The 10,571-nt window shown below is 46.8% G+C and overlaps 1 protein-coding gene across 3 annotated transcripts in view; it reads right to left on the bottom strand.

The window, feature by feature from the left end:
- The window catches only part of VRK1 (VRK serine/threonine kinase 1), a 59,061-nt gene extending 48,812 nt beyond the window's left edge, over positions 1 to 10,249 (bottom strand). For 2 of the 3 annotated variants that reach the window (XM_079768761.1, XM_079768759.1), the window contains exon 1: positions 10,154 to 10,249. The gene's annotated coding sequence lies outside the window, so the exon portion shown is untranslated. Of the gene's footprint in view, positions 1 to 9,821; positions 9,894 to 10,153 lie in introns of those variants that run through there. The other variant, XM_079768760.1, reaches the window with a different exon arrangement.
- Between the last annotated feature and the right edge of the window lie 322 nt (positions 10,250 to 10,571).

Raw genomic sequence — 10,571 nt, forward strand, 5'->3', positions numbered from 1 at the left:
ACACTTCTAACAGGTACTTGTAAAAAATGTAACCACCATATATCACTGTCACACCTAACAAAATTACTAATTCCTTAATATCTAATAAAATATGTTCAAATCTTAATTGTCTCAAAAAATGTCTTCTTATAGTTGATTTTTAGTCACTGCATCTGGCTGATGTGTCTTTGAATCTTTTTTTTTTTTAACATATTTTTTAAATATATTTTTATTGATTTCAGAGAGGAAGGAAGAGGGAGAGAGAGATAGAAACATCAATGATGAGAGAGAATCATTGATCAGCTGCCTCCTGCATGCCCCACACTGGGGATCGAGCCAGCAACCCAGGCATGTGCCCTGACCAGGAATTGAGCCATGACCTCCTGGTTCATAGGTCAACGCTCAACCCCTGAGCCATGCCAGCCGGGCACTCTGAATCTTTTTATTCAACAAATGCCACCTATCTCTTTTTTTTTTTTCCCTCCCCTAGTCATTTGTTCTGTAAAACTTCCTACATTTTGAATTTTGCTGTGTTCCTATATTGTCACTTAACCTGTTCCCCTGTAAATGGTTGTTGTTGCCCAAATTGTCCTCTCTGGTGGCAAAGCCCTCCAACCAAAGACCACCGAGAACACATCTGTAGTCACACAAGTTGGGAGAACAAACACCATAGGGACCACTGGTACAGCTCAGTAAGTGAATCGACGATAGCCGTGGTCAGCAAACTCATTAGTCAACAGAGCAGCAAACCGCGGCTCGTTGGGATTTGGGCTAGTTGGGTAATTTGGGGAGGATTCAGGGAAGGAGGGCTTTCTCTAAGCTGGATGCTGTCAGAAAGGGGCAGCATTTTATGTTTGGGTATCTCAAAAAACTTTCTCTAAGGGAAGGGAGACTAGAAGGACGATGAAGCTGTAATTGGCAAGGAAGCAGCAGTCACTCGTTTCAGCCAAGTATCTGGTGAGTGGCCCAGCGACCTTGGTTTCATTCCAGCTTTGTCTCCCTTGATCATGCACTGGAGGAACCTTGTCTGCAGCAGCTAGGCTGTTTCCGTTCACCTGGAGGACATGGTCTATCACGGCCATGCTGGCTTCTGACCACCAGGCCTGCTCCTTTCTCTCTGCCTTTGACTCGGCAACAGAAGGCCTTCACGTTGGACACTGTGTCCTTGTGACATGACCCCAACAGTCTCAGGTATTCTCCTTGCTTTCTAGTACAAGATATTCCAGGCTCCTTCGATACATATGGAATGGTCTCCAAGATATATTTAAATGAAAAAGTGCAAGGAAAGAACCCTGTGTAAAACATTTGTATCTATCCTATATAATAAAAGCGTAGTATGCCAACTGCCCCCTCGACTGGGAGTTGTCCAGTAGTATGACCAGGGGGCGGGGCCGGCCGAGGGAAGGGAAGGAGGCCCCGGCCGGGGGTGGAGGTGGCAGCAGGCGCCGGGGGAAGGGAGGGAGGCCCTGGCTGGCAGCCGGTAGCAGCTAGGGTCCCTACCAGTGCATGAATTTCGTGCACTGGGCCTCTAGTATAAAATAAAGAGACCTATTATACATATGTATTAAAAAAACAACATTTCAATAAGGAAAGAGATAACCCAACTTGTTAGCAAATGGGAAGCCTTGACCTGTGTGGCTCAGCTGGTTGGGCATCGTCTGCAGACCAAAAAGTCGTGGGTTGATTCCCAGTCAGGGCACAGGCCTGGGTTGTGGGCTCCATCCCTGGTGGGGGCTCATATGGTACATTCTGCATGTACAGAGGCAGCCAATGGATGTTTCTCTCCCCGCCCCCCTTCCTCTTACTCTAAAATCAATTAAAGCATGTCATTGGGTGAGGATTTTTAAAAGGGGGGAGGAGAGATCTGACAAGCACTTCACAACATAGGATATCCAAATGGCTAATGGGTATATGAAAAGGTGCTCAAATCACTAGTTATCAGCGAAATGCCAATTAAAGCCACACTGAGATCTTCCACACAACCACAGAATGAAAGGTTGTAAAACTATTTAATGTTTAACCAACAGTACCAAGTGGAGGCAAGGCGGCAGAGGAGCTGGCACTCGCACACTTTGCTGGTAATAACTGGTATGACCACTCTGGAAAACTGTTCGGCAGTATCTATCTATTAAAGCTAAAGATACACATACATGCCAGCAATTCCACTCTTAGCTGGAAACCCAGCTAAAATGAACACACATGAACCCAGAGATAGGAACAAGAATGATTCCAGCAGCACTATTCATAAGGGCTACAAATTAGGAACTATTCACTCACCTACAACAGAATGGATAGATACACTGTGGTATATAATTTGTGGTGATTTGTTTAATGGCCAGAAATTTTTTGACACACCTCCCATAAAGACATGAGATCTGTTTTCTACCCTTGAGTCCAGGCAGGCTGTCTACTTCAACCAAGAGAGTCTAGGGGAAGTGATGTGATGTGACTTCTGAGAATCAGTCACTCTCAGGAAGCTTCTTCTGGAATCCCAGCCAATCTGCTGGGAAGAGCCCAGGCTCATGGAGAATCTGCGACCAGGGCAGAGCCCCCTTTAAAGCAACAACAGCTGGTGATAAGATGCGAGTCTTGTTCCCAAATCAGAAGAGAAAGCATGCGCACTGAAGAAATCATACCACCCTACACAGGCAATGTCCAGTTGAAGCTCGGTGTCGATTACAAGGGCCCAGGGTGAAAATGCAGGAGCTCATCTCCAAATGCTTGTGACTTCATCCAACGCCAGAGACTGGGCTCGCCTGGCGTTTCTTAAAACTCCTCTCCTCCTCCCAAGGGAATCTCTGCCTCTAGACACTGACACAACCCTCCTCTGGTCATGTGCGGTCATCCACCCCATGAGAGCCTTCTCAGTAGCAATATCTGAACACTAAACAGTCCTCTTTTCAAGTGGAAGTTCTGTCTCCGTTGACACGGTGTCTAAAATGTCACTAGTCCGTGGCTGAAAAACTCCAGAGGTGGAGTTCCCTGTCATTGGAGATATTCCATTGTAGACTAGATAATGTGATAATATCTAGTATGTGGATTTCAAGAATGATGGAAAATGGGTTTTTTGAAAAAGATTATCTGGCCCAGGCAGTGTGGCTCAGTTGGTTGAGCATCATCCCATGCACCAGGAGGTCACCAGTTCGATTCCCGGTCAGGACACATGCCCAGATTGCGGGCTGAATTCCCAGTAGGGGGTGTGCAGGAGGCAGTGGATCCATGATTCTCTCTCATCACTGATGTTTCTCTCTCTCCCTCTCCCTTCCTCTCTTTGAAATCAATAAAAACATATTTTTAAAAAAGATTATCTGTTTCAGATAACTCTCCAGAGAAAAACAGGGATGTTAAAATGATAATAAACATTTATTGAACACTGACTGTGAGGCAGATATTTTATCAAGTGACTAGTGTACATATTTCACAGTTAATTCTCACAACTACCCTATAAAACAGGTAGTTTTGCCTTGATTTGATGGTAAAATTAGGTTGCCCTAATGTCACATATCAGTCAATATCTGAATTCAGATCTACCTAACTCCAATTATATACCTCACTGTCCAAACCATAAATATTAAATGACTGACAAAGCTGTGCACTCTAGACAACAAACAAAGTCACCCATGTTCTAGAAGTAGCGGGACAATGTCTGAACAGGTTTGTACTCACTGCAAACCTAGTTGGCTAGGAGAAAGGGGGAAAGATTAAGTAGTCCTGTGATGAAGGAGAGAGAAATTATCCTGATTGTCCCCAACTGCCTACTCCTGTAAGAGCCCAGAAGCTCCTGTCCCATGGACTCTCAGTCAGAAGCTGAGATTAATGATGACATCCCTTCATCCACAGGCGTAAAAGCTCAGGATGGACAGACGTTTGAACAGCCCCGACTGGGAATCCTGCCCTTAACAAATACACTAGATGCAGATACATGGTTTCTTGGCTGCCTACACTCACGCCCATCTGTCAGGATGGCACTGTGCCTGCTCACATGTTGGTCAAACTGTCACTAGGGCATAGGTGCCAAGCAATGATAGTTTTAAATGGGCAGCTTGCATAGCACTGTAAGAGCATGCTCTTCTGCAGGAAAAATAAAATAAAATTCTCTGTGGTAATACTGAAGGGTTACAATCATAAGTGAAATATTCTTGGTCGATTTTATCCTTTCAGTGAAAAAAATATCTAGATTGGTAGAAAAGAATCAGATGAAGGAAATTAAATCAAACAAAATACATGTCGTAGTAATCTCTCATGCAATAAAATCCTTTGCTCAACAAGTCATCATTAATTTTTTTAAATGGGATAATACACTTTTCCATCCTCTAAATTAAAAAGTAGAAATGTATTGAAATTTAGTAGTCATCTGACATTAAATAAGTTCTATTTTTTAAATAACAGAAGTCTAATCTATATCCACAACAGTCGTTTAAATACACAAAAGAAAGCAGAAACCAAATGAAATTCCCACAGATAAAAAGAAAAAGAGTATAATTTGCTTGGGAAAAGAATCAAGCAGCGGCATGGGTGCTAAGAATAAGAAACTGAGTATTTTCAGTCACAATAAATTAGGACGAGAGGGCTGTCGCCTGTCGCATCCCCCCACGGTAATGTTCTTAACCTGCATCTAGGTTCCCTCTCTGCCTTTAGAGACTGTTTAGATCACTGGCATGCAGTGCCTAACGTCCTGTTGCCTGCAAATGCTTCCCTAAGACTAAAACCAGAGGCCGCTGTTTGAGCCATTTGTCCTCACTCAGTCCTCGCTGGGTCTGAGGAACAGCTGGCCATCATCATTCTCCGCATAGTTCTTCACAGACAGGATCAGGACACACTGATTAAATAACCCCCAAGTCCCCTCTTTGCCATCATAAATAAGAGTGATTCCATTAACATTTCCTCTTTGGAGCAATTTATCAACCCTGTTTGCAGTTGCTCACCTCTTGGACCCTTATTAGGCCTGGTAAGAAATGTCATCCACGTCAACAAGCCAAAAAAAAACTTCCTTTCTTCCCACATGTACAACTCACTAAAAGTAGAATATGAAGAGTTTGAAAGTTCAGCAGAGTCCTCAGTATCCATCATTAGGGCTAGGCAAGGAGCTCTGAGACATGCATGACACAAAAACACAATCCACATAGACTTTCGTGCTGCAAAAGACTGTAAAAGAATGAAGACAAGCCATAGACTAAGAGAATATATTTACAAATCGTGCATCTGGCAAAGGCCTTGTATTCAGAAACATGAAGGACACTCTAAATGCAACAATACAGAAACAAACAATCCAGTTACAAAACAGGCAAAAGAAATGAACAGACAAGTCACCAAATAAGATATTGATGGCAAATAAGCACATGAAGAGATAGATATTCAACATCATTAGCCATTAAGGAAATAAAATTTAAGCCATGATGAGATACCACGACGCACCTATTATAATGGTTAACAAAAAATATTGCCAACACCAAATGCTGCCAAAGATTCAAGGAAACTGGGTGTCTCACCCTATATAATAAAGAGGTAATATGCAAATTGACCATCACTCCAACACACAAGATGGCCGCCCCCATGTGGTCAAAGATGGCCGGCAGGGGAGGGCAGTTGGGAGGGACCAGGCCTGCAAGGGAGGGCAGTTGGGGGTGATCAGGCCTGCAGGAGAGGGCAGTTAGGGGTGACCGGGCCGGCAGAGGGCAGTTAGGGGCAACCAGGCCTGCAGGGGAGGGCAGTTAGGGGGGACCACGCCTGCAGGGGAGAGCAGTTAGGGGAGACCAGGCCAGCAGGGGAGGGCAGTTAGGGGTGACTAGCCGGCAGAGGAGGGCAGTTGGGGATGACCAGGCCAGCAAGGGAGAGCAGTTAGGGGCAACCAGGTCTGCAGGAGAGGGCAGTTGGGGGCGACCAGGCCTGCAGGGGAGGACAGTTAGGGGTAACCAGGCCAGCAGGGGAGGGCAGTTGGGAAGGACAAGGCCTGCAGGGGAAGACAGTTGGGGGGACCAGGCCAGCAGGGGAGGGCAGGTGGGGGGACCAGGCCAGTAGGGGAGGGCAGTTGGGAAGGACAGGCCTGCAGGGGAGGGCAGTTGGGGGGGACCAGGCCTGCAGGGGAGGGCAGTTGGGGGGGAGGGGACCAGGCCTGCAGGGGAGGGCAGTTGGGGGCGACCAGGCCGGCAGGGGAGGGCAGTTAGGCGTCGATCAGGCTGGCAGGGGAGTGGTTAGGGGGTGATCAGGCTGACAGGCAGAAGCAGTTAGGGGCAATCAGGCAGGCAGGCAGGTGAGTGGTTGGGAGCCAGCAGTCCTGGATTGTGAGTGGGATGTCCCAGATTGGAGAGGGTACAGGCTGGGCTAAGGGACACACACCCCCCCCCATGCATGAATTTCATGCACCGGGCCTCTAGTACAGTGATAATAGGACTGTAAAATGGTACAACTACTCTGGGAAAGTGTGGTAGTTTCTTAATAAGTTAAATATACAACTATGCCTTCCAGACAGTCTATGAAGACTAAAAGTTTAATAGCAGTTTCTAACCCTTAGCACTGTGAAATGTGGTCACAATGCATTTATACATAGTACCATCAAAAAATGACATTTGTTCAGCTGTTACTTAGAAAAACAATTTGAGAAAAGTAATTAACCTGAAATAAAGCTATAGTTATCTTAGATTTCTACCTTCATGATTTTTTTAAATTTTAGACATAATTGTCAATTAAACAGATAACAGGATATCTTTTGGGTTCTTGAAACCAGGAGCTAGGTCTAGATCAAACTTATCTACCCCACATGCAAACAGCAGCAAGCCCGCCAGTCTACAAAGAGAAAATAAAATAAGTACACGGGAAGAAATTATAACAGAGTGGGACGGTGCAGCCCTAGTTCCATTTCTCATTTAGTCCCTTATGGGATCAACTACATTGTTCCAGATATTGAGCTCCACAAGATAAATGTGTCCTTCCAATATTGTACACATTTGCTTAAAAAGTATATGACAGAACACTCCCAAATCTCAAAGTAATAACCTTGTAATTATATGACTTCCATCTAGTATATCTTCCCACTTAATGTACATGGCTTACTGATAAACATTTTAGTATGGGTTTAATATTCATCCTAAATATTTGCCAATGTGCACAGTATCTTAATTTTCAAATCCTAGAGTACTGGTTCCCTTCCTATGGGCCAAAGACCCATGGACAGATAGGCGTTACTGCAAAGAATCATCAAAATCCATGTACCTACATGAAGACTACATAAATAATATGATTCACAAGGCATTTTTCCCAGCTGACAATGTTGATGCTGTGACTAGTAAAATTCTTAGTAAGTTTACTTAAGAATATTACCAAAAGTTGTTTCTTGTCATTAGCATTTATTTATTAGTGAATATTAAAACTCTAACTCCTATTAGGGAGGAAGGCACACCTCATCTCTCTCTAGAGAGGCTTTTTTGTGTGTGTTTTTAAGAGTGTTGTCCATGACACCCAGACCAAGAATAGAACGTGCTTATGTTTGAGTGCAAAGATTTGCAACAACATTGGGAGAGCTGGACAGGAGGAATTGGGAAAGTGCGTAAAATTACTTCAAAACAGCAAAACACATCCTCGTTACACCACCTAGCTAGGTGTTCTGTTGGGATTCTACATCTTTCTAAATTAATCTTACATCCTTATTAAAAAGTCCATAGTTGCTATACTTTTATCAATAGTATAATTTCAAGTGTATCCTACACATTTATTGACTTCTTGTGGGCTGAAGGCTAGATAACTTAAGCAAAAAAGAATGATGTCTATTAATTTAAAACAAAGAAAACTTGCTTCAACAAAACACTACAACAGCAAGAATAGACTGCACCTAGCAATTCCTGACACACAGCAGGCACGTGCTATCTGGTGAACAATTGAGTCCATTTCCACTCACTCTGAAAAATAACCTCAGCAGTAAAATGTCCGGCCAGTTTGAAAAATACTTCCCAGGCCTCTTCAGTTATCAATCCATTCTCCAAACCCACCCAGATTAATTTTCCTGAAAGACACATACACACACACACACACACACACACACACACACACACATAATTTAATTCCTATTAAGTTTACTGCCTGATATATGGAGATATCAGCATTTGAACTTTTGTATAAGTTCAGGAGTCATTCTTCACTTGATATAAGGTAAAATGTAAAGCTTTGCCTCATTTTCAATAAGGTTTATTCTTCAAGTCAAAATTCTATTCATAGGAAATTGTATCTTAGTAGGGATGGCTTTAAGGGGAAAAAAATATAGCTGTCAAAACAAAAATCTTGTTTTTTCTTTTCTAGACATCTGGGACATTCACTTATATATTATTATTTCACATTAGTTCTTTAAAAAAAAAAAAAAGCTGGCCTCTTCAAGAAATTTAATTTTAGGTGCTGTCAACATTTTGGATGCATTACTGTTATTTTTTAAAATATACACTTGCACCCAGGAATAAAACTTAGCGTAAGCTTTTCATATAACCATCACCGTTTCCTGGGCACGTACTACCTTACTATATGCCAGGTTCTATGCTTGACACGTTACTCCATTATCTCATTTGTTGAACAAATATCCTCTCTTCCTTTTTGCAGCACGGAACAGAAGAAGCCACTACACTCGACACAGGATATGACTAGTACTAGATACTAGTACTAAACTGACAGTCATGCTTAACCCAGGTTCGCTGTTAGGAAATGCGAGTTGCTTGCTGTATTGCTACAACGTGGTCAGCAATGCAGAGATGCAGAGAGAAGACCATCTGTGGGAGCTTGGGCACAGAGAGCATGGCTGCGTCAGTGACATCCCCTTCTTAGGTAGCAGATGAACAGAACCTCACCTGCCCAGAAATTCAATGCCGATGACTCCCTGCCATTTCAAACAGCGCAAGCATAACCTGAACCAACGGATTCCATCAAGAACCCTTGCTTCCCTCTGACACGGCGTGGAAACGGTAGGCTGGGTTCTCCCCCAAAAGTATCCTGCTCGGCATGCCATGAAAAGCAAGGTGCCTGTATTCAGAACTCTTAACAAGTGCTGCTCACCACTTATTTTTTTCCTCCTACACGTTTCAGACTCAACAGATGGGCAACCCCAGTTTTCAAAAAGGAGAAAGGAAAATAATTAGAGATGCTCTTCCGCGGCTCCCTGAAAGCACCCCCACCCTCCCGACAGCAAAACTGGTCTTTCCAAGCTGTTCCCCCAAACATGGAAGGTGGGGAGGGAAGTACAAAGTAAGACAAAAATGGGTGGCTTGGTAGAGAAGTTAGAAAAATGGGTGGCCTCAACAGGAACCTAAATGTGTCTCTGTCTCTGTCTCTCTCTCCTTCTCCCCTCCCCTCCCCTCCCCTCCCTCCCTCCCCCCACCACCCCACCCCCCTCTCTCTCTCCCCAGAGACTCCGGTGCAGTTTGTCGGCGCTAATTAACTAAATCACCTAAGAGTTTTGAGACCAGGGCCAAAACCCATTCCGACGTAGGAAAAGCTGCCTGTTGCCCTTGAACACAGCGCGGGGTGCCGCCCGCCGGCTTGGGAGACGAGGACCGGAGCGCTGCCCGAGGGTTACGCAAAGCCCTGGAGACCTCCCCCGGGCCCCACGGCCTGGCCGCCGCCCAGCAGGGCAAGCTCGCAGCAGCCAGGGGCGGGCAGGCGAGGGCGGCCCCGGACGCTGTCCTCGGGGGCCCGGAGCCCTGGTCCCTGCTCAGGTGCCAAGTCCAGCGTCACGGCCTCTGGGCTGCCCCCGCCTCTCCCATCCCCCGGGCCCCACAATCGCCGGTCCTCGCTCTAAAGGGGCTTTTCAGCTCCTGCAAAACATCAAGTTGGTTGGGTGGTTGGGTGGTTGGTTCTATCGTGTTTACCCTCCGGAATGTCAGCTCCGCGACAGCAGAGGGACCTCGTCGGGCCAGGCTGGCACGGACCCCATCTCCCAGGCCCGGCCCGGCCGCGCCCACACGCCGTCCAGAACGTGCAACTGAGCCTGGGGGCCAGGGAGGGGGCCGGCCTGGCCAGTGCGGGGAGCCCGGGCCGCCGCGGGGCCTGAGGGAGACCGGGCTGAAGGGGATGCCCGCGTCGCGCCGCCCGCAGCCCCCCGGCGCCGCCCGAGGACACGGCCACCCCGCGCCAGCCCAGCCCCCGGCAGCCCCCGGCAGCCCCCGGCGTGGCCCCCGCTCGGCGCTCGCAGCACCCCTACCCCGAGCCGCAGAAACGTCTCCTCCTTCCCAGTATGAACTTCCCGCCGCTTTCCACTACTCGCAACTCCGCCGCGGCGCCAGCCCCGGCACACTCTGCAGTATGGCGCCTTCCCATTGGCTCGGCGGCAAGCGGGAGAGGCGGGGCGAGCGGGGACGTCGCGGAGGGGGGCGGAGCCTGCGCCGGCCCCGCGGGCTCCCCTGATGCTATCAGCCCTGGGCCCGCGCTCCCACTGCATGCTGGGAAATGGAGTCTTTCGCAGCCGGAGCCGCCTCTCAGTCCACCTGCCCCCGTGGGTTTCTGGGAAATGTGGTTTCCAAGCTCAGAGTCCGTCCTGCTCAGTGCCTTAGGAACCCGAAATAGGGATTGCCAATATTCGCAGTGGCTTTGATTTATTCAGTAAGGGTTGACAAAGGGTG

The sequence above is a fragment of the Cnephaeus nilssonii genome, assembly GCF_951640355.1.
Source record: "Cnephaeus nilssonii genome assembly, chromosome: 4".
Classification (NCBI taxonomy): domain Eukaryota; kingdom Metazoa; phylum Chordata; class Mammalia; order Chiroptera; family Vespertilionidae; genus Cnephaeus; species Cnephaeus nilssonii.